This window comes from Leptonychotes weddellii, chromosome 2 (assembly GCF_054177405.1).
Source record: "Leptonychotes weddellii isolate Sample4059 chromosome 2, ASM5417740v2, whole genome shotgun sequence".
Lineage (NCBI taxonomy): Eukaryota > Metazoa > Chordata > Mammalia > Carnivora > Phocidae > Leptonychotes > Leptonychotes weddellii.
The window spans coordinates 23,225,120-23,231,574 of NC_138370.1; the positions used below are offsets into that span (position 1 = coordinate 23,225,120).

A 6,455-nucleotide genomic window follows, 5' to 3' on the forward strand; every position below is an offset into this window, starting at 1 on the left:
AAAAAAAAAAAGATTTATTTTAGAGAGCACGCATGCAAGAGCATGAGCAGGGGAGTGGTACAGAGGGAAAGGAAGAGGGAGAGAAGCAGAGTCCCTGCTGAGCAAGGAGCCCGATACAAACACACATACATAAATAATATCTTTTGGGGGGTGGGGAGGAACAGGGTTAAGGTTTTGTTTGAGTAGTTTCTAGCCATCACCATGTTTGATCCGGAGAGGCAAGCAAGCAAGGGAGAGAAAATTCTTGGGCCCATTTTAGAGTCTAAGGCCACCGGTGAGGCTCAAGTGGGCTCCAGGCAGGGTCAAGGTCACAGCTAGTAGAGAAGACAGCTCTGAAGCCGCTTCGTGAAGCTGTGTCCCAGGCAACAGCGGGCCCCAGGCCTGCCTCACACAGTCATGCACAGAGAAGTGTGTCCCAGCCTGGGTGGGGATATGGCAGACCCCTCCCACCCCACCTGGCCTGCGCCCTCTTAGCTGTACCATTCCCGGTCCCCTTGGGAGCCCACCACCCAACAGGAGTGGAGATGGTAGCTCCCTGTGCACCAGTGTGGCAACCTCACCAACTGGCCTTCACTGCCTTGATGGCACTCACAAGGTTCTGGGCCAGGTAGATACCAAAGGTCTGGAGAAGGGCGATGCCCACAAAGACCCCATGCAGCCTTTAGTGCGGATGGAGCCCTGCTGCTCCAGCCCCAGTGTGAGCTGGCTATCGTGGCCACACTGGGTATTGAGGACATCTTCTGCTGGGTCCCTGGCGCAGCAGGAGAAGGGGACCCCGCAGTGCTCCTGGCTCAGGTTCAAGTCAGTGCAGTTGAAATACAGATTGAGGGGCCAACCATTAGGCCCTCGGGCTCCACAGCAAAACCACTATTCCTGAGCAAAGAGATTCCTGACATTGTTATTGATGGAAGAAACTGAGCTGGTCTTGAATCCAGTCCTTGCATATGAAGGCCAGGATCCCTGTCGCCAGCTCCAGGAAGAAAATGAGGCTGAGAAACACGGAGAAAAGCTTGCGCAGGAAGGTGTTCTCCCACAGAGCCCCAGTGCCGCTGTCAAAGCCCAGCACTGACACACCTCCAACCGCTTCCAACAGCCACACGGGCTCAAGGCCTCCCAGATCTGTCAGTGCTGAGATGTTGCAGAGAACGCCCTTCTCAGCCCAGGCCCAGAGGCCAATGGCCAGGAACAGGGCTCCCAGCACCCAGAAGACAATGTTGAAGCCAAAAAGGCAGTGTTTCCCACAGCAGCCGACCTCAGGTTCCTGGAAGTGCAGGTGCTAGCCCAGCATGGTGAGCAGCCACCCACTGGCCCAGAAACCAGAGCTGGGGTCAGGCCAGCCCTCCAAGGGCCACCCTGGCCTAGAGCTCCCCAGGCTGTACCACATCCTCGTTATCCATTCATCAATCAATGGACACTTGGGCTGCTTCCGTATCTTGGAAGTAAATAATGCTGCTATAAACAGAGGGGTGCATGTATCCCTCTGAGTTCGTGTTTTTGTATCCTCTGGGTAAATACCCAGTAGTTCGACTGCTGGATGCGAGCATAGTTCTATTTTTAACTTTCTGATGAACATCCATACTGCCTTCCACAGTGGCTATACATTACTTTTAACCCATGTCTTCATATTTAAAGTGAGTTTCTTATAGAAAGTATATACCAGGGTCTTGCTTTTGTATCTAATCTGAAAATCTGTGTCTTAATTATTATGTTTAGACAATTTACATCTGTCTCAATTATTATGTTTGAACAATTTAACAGTGAAAAGTATGTTAGATGATTTTGGATGTTTAAACAGATGAAAGTCTTAATTAGTATGTTTAAATGATTTACATTTAACACAATTATTAAGAATGGCTGGAATAAAATCTATCACCTTACCATTTCTATTCCATGTACTCCTTGTTTTTTTCCTTCTGTTTCGGTGTTCATTTGAATTAAGTGAGTGTATTTTTTCTGATTACATTTTCTATCTGTTATTGGCACATTATACTTTTTTACTGAGATATGACTGACACAACACTGTATTAGGTTTAGGTACAGAACACAATGATTTGATATATGCATATATAACAAAACAATTACCAAAGTAATTTAACACTCATCACCACACAATTACAATTTTTTTTTAAGATTTTACTTATTTGAGAGAGAGCGTTCGCGCATGCACACAAAGGGAGAAGCAGACTCCCCACTGAGCAGAGAGCCTGATGCGGGGCTCGATCCCAGGACCCCAAGATCATGATGTGGGCTAAGACGCTTAGCCGACTGAGCCACCCAGGTGCCCCTATAGTTACAATTTTTTCCGTGTGATGAGAACTTTTAAGATCTATTCTCTTTCAAATGTATAATACAGTTATTTTTAACTATAGTTACTCGTTTTTCGAAAACAATGGTTTTAGTGGTTGCCCTAGGGTTTATAATACACGTTTAATTAATCAGAGCCTAGCTGGCAAGTAAATTATACCAGTTCACATATAATGTAAAAATGCTATAATTGTGGGGCACCTCGGTGACTCGGTTAAGCATCTATCTGACTCTTGATTTTGGCTCAGGTCAAGATCTCAGGGTCATGAGACTGAGCCCCATGTTGGGTTCCATGTTCGGTGGGTGGGGAGTCTGCATGAGATTCTCTTTGCCCCCCGCCCCACTCCCACACACTCTCTAAAATAAATAAACCTTTAAAAATAAAAATTTTTAGGGGCACCTGGGTGGCTCAGTTTGTTAAGTGTCTGCCTTTGGCTCAGGTCCTGATCCCAGGGTCCTGGGATCGAGCCCCACATCAGGCTCCCTGCTGAGCTGGAAGCCTGCTTCTCCCTCTCCCACTCCCCCTTCTTGTGTTCCCTCTCTCACTGTCTGTCAAATAAATAAATAAAATCTTTAAAAAAAATAAAAATAAAAATTTTTAAAAAGATGTTATAATAGTATCCTTCTCTGACTTTTGAGCTGTCAGAAATTTTACTTTTATATTTGCTGTAAACATAAAATATATTTTAATACTTTTCCTTTATAATCAGTTATCCTTCTTTTTTCTTTTTTAAGATTTTATTTATTTCAGAGAGAGAGCACAAGTGGGAGGGGAGGCGCAGAGGGAGAAGCAGACTCCCCGCTGAGCAAGGAGCCCCATGTGGGGCTCGATCCCAGGACCCTGGGATCATGACCTGAGCTGAAGGCAGATGCTTAACCAACTGAGCCACCCAGGTGCCCCTTTTCTTTTTTCTTAAGTAGGCTCTATACATGGAGCCCAATGTGAGGCTTGAGCTCATGACCCTGAGATCAAGATCTGAGCTGAAATCAAGAGTCGGAGACTTAACCAAATGAACCACCCAGGTGCCCCTTGAGCTCAAAGCAATTAATAAGAAAAAATTTTTAGTATACTTTTAAACGTTTTAATTAGAAAAACATGAATTTTATATTCACCTGCTACAACACACCTACTTATCTGTACAGATCCAAGTTACTATCTAGTATCACATCCCTTTTGCCTGAAAGAATTTCCTTATTGAATCTGGTAATGCAGGTCTTATGATAATGACTTATCTCAGTTTCTCTGGTACCATGAGAATATTACTCTGAAATTCTCCTTCATTTTTAAAAGACTGGTTTTAGGGTGCCTGGGTGGCTCAGTCGGTTAAGCCTCTGCCTTTGGCTCAGGTCATAATCTTGGGGTCCTGGGATAGAACCCCACGTCACACTCCCTGCTCAGTGGGGAGTCGCTTGTCCCTCTCCCTCTGCCCCTCCCCCCACCCACTCATTCTCTAAAATAAATAAAATCCTTAAAAAAAAATTGGTTTTGCTGGGTACAGAATTCTAGGTTGAAAGTTCTTCCCTTTTGGGGTGCCTGGGTGTCTAAGATGGTTAAGCATCGGATATGACCCAAGCCAAAGGCAGATGCCCAACCGACTGAGCTACCCAGGTGCTCCTACCTTCAGTATTTTCTCATCATCATCAACTTTCAGCAGTTTGAATATAAATGCCTGGGTGCTTTTCTTGTCATTTGTTTTGGAGGATTATCTTGCCTCATTCTCTGAGCTTCTAGGATCTTTGGTGCAGTGTCTACCATTAGTTTTTCAAAATCCTTGGCCATTATTTCTTCTGCCCTATTCTCTTTCTCCTCTCCTTCTGGGATTTAAATTATACATTCTGACCATGTGATATTATCTCGCAGCTTTCTCTCTGCATTTTAGTTTAGATAATTTGCACAGGCCTATGTTCAAGTTTACTGGTTCTTCCTTTGGTTATGCCAAATATACTGATGAGCTTACTGAAGGCATTCTTTGTCTATTACTGTGTTTTTCACTACTAAAATTTTCATTTGGGGGCACCTGGGTGGCTCAGTCAGTTAAGCGGCTGCCTTCAGTTCAGGTCATAGCCTTGGGGTTCTGGGATCAAGCCCCACACTGGGCTCCCTGCTCAGCAGGGAGTCTGCTTCTCCCTCTCCCTCTGTGCTCTCCTCTCTCTCTCTCAAATAAAAAAAAAATCTTAAAAATAATTTTCATTTGATTTTCTTATAATGTCTACCTCTGAAATATCCTACACAATCGTGCATGTTGCCTGCCTTTTCTACCAGAGGCCTTAACATATAAATCATAGTTATCTTAAATTCCATGTCTAACAATTTCCAGTACCTGTGTCCCACGAATTTTGTTAATTCCCTTGTCTCAATACTCTATCGCTTTTCTCCTTGTTTTTATGCCTGATACACACACACACACAAATATATACTAAAAGCAGGATATCCTCTGTAGGACAACTGAGACTGAGATAAACAGTCTTTGTGTCTGGATATGACCCTATCTTTCCTTATGCTAGGCCTTTAGGGTGTGGATGTAGTCATTCTATTGTCAGAACATGAGCTTGGTTTGGAATCTGTTGCTGCTATGGATACCTATAATGCACCACAGGCTTCAAACTGCTCTAGCCACACCTTGTGTTTAGGGTAGAGGCTTGTTTGCCAGAGAGTTTTTCTCATTGTCTACTCAACCTACAGTTTTAGGTCTTCCATTTAGCATGCATCTCATACAGTCTCTCTGCCTCCAAGCTCCTGCAACTCTCACAGAATTCCATTGTTACCCATTACTCTACATCTGTTAGCCTGGTATGGAGTGGGAGTTCTCTGAAATTCTGACTAAGCCGTGGTGACAGTCAAGTACTATGTTCTTGGTATCTTGGCATATGGCCTTCTCAATGTTCCTGCCCATCCCCCTGTGCTGAAGTCCTGGGCCCAGCACATGTTCCTGCCCCTTCCCCAGGGGTGGAAGGTTTTCTTTCTGTTCCATTCCCCCTGCAGGTTAGGGCTTCTGTCTCACAGCAGAGAGGCAGGAAGAAGCCTCAGACAGAGCTTCATGTCTTTCCTGAAGCATCTACCACTGTCCTCCTGCAGGCCTGCCCAATGAGGACAGTACCCAGTCCTATCCTCTCTTTTTTATAAGCAACCAGTGAAGTCTGTGGAAGAAAGCCTGCAAGTAGGTATGAATTCCCTCCCATGTGTTCTCAGCTCCCAAGGATTCTGTATCTTCTTGCTAGTCCAATTTAAGCCTTTAGCAGTTCATTAAAAATTTTAGGGGCGCCTGGGTGGCTCAGTCAGTTACGTGTCTGCCTTCGGCTCAGGTCATGATCCCAGAGTTCTGGGATCAAGCACCACGTGGGGCTCCCTGCTCAGCGGGGAGCCAGCTTCTCCCTCTGCCTCTGCCCCTTCCCCCACTCATGCTCGCTCGCACTCTCTCTCTCTCAAATGAATGGATAAAATCTTTAGGGGAAAAAAAATTTTTTTTAAACTGAATTCTTCTGAGTGGTGTTCATTTTGTCTGTCCCACGTAAACAAGTACTTACATCCCATCTTTTCTTGGAGGTGCCTGTCTTTCCTTAGATTTCAGGTTAGGTAGTTGTCCTGCAACCTCAGCTCTCTGATGGACTCAAGAAAACTATAAATTTGCAGCTGTTCAGGGTTTATTATTGCTGTATGAGTGCAACAGTGCTCTGATCAGCTTTCTCCACTTTAAGTGTAAGCCAGAAGTCCCCCATCTATCCACTTTTTTGGCTAAAGAACAATGTGATTAATGCAACTAGCTCTGCTCGGCTTATGTGAGAGAAAATAGCTTCAGGTCAAACTTCTAAGTCAGCAATAAAAACATCACTCTAATTCCAAGACAGCACAAAATATTGGGGTTTTTAAAATATTTATTTGAGAGAGAGAGATAACGAGCAGGGAGAAGGGGTAGAGGGAGAAGCAGACTCCCCACTGAGCAGGGAGCCCAAAGTGGGACTTGATCCCAGGACCCAGGGATCATGACCTGAGCTGAAGGCAGACACTTAATCGACTGAGCCACCCAGGCGCCCACAATACTGAGAGGTGCCTGGGTGGCTCAGTTGGTTAAGCATCCAACTTGATTTCAGCTTAGGTCATGATCTCAAGGTCGTGAGATCCAGCCGTGTCAGGTGCTTCGCTCAGTGGGGAT

General features: G+C 45.1%; 1 protein-coding gene and 1 pseudogene across 1 annotated transcript in view; both read right to left on the bottom strand.

The window, feature by feature from the left end:
* The window catches only part of GTF2E2 (general transcription factor IIE subunit 2), a 66,758-nt gene that overhangs the window by 4,765 nt on the left and 55,538 nt on the right, over window positions 1-6,455 (bottom strand). The gene's annotated exons all lie outside the window — the stretch shown is intronic.
* Window positions 16-6,449, bottom strand: LOC102740067 (tetraspanin-17 pseudogene; annotated as a pseudogene).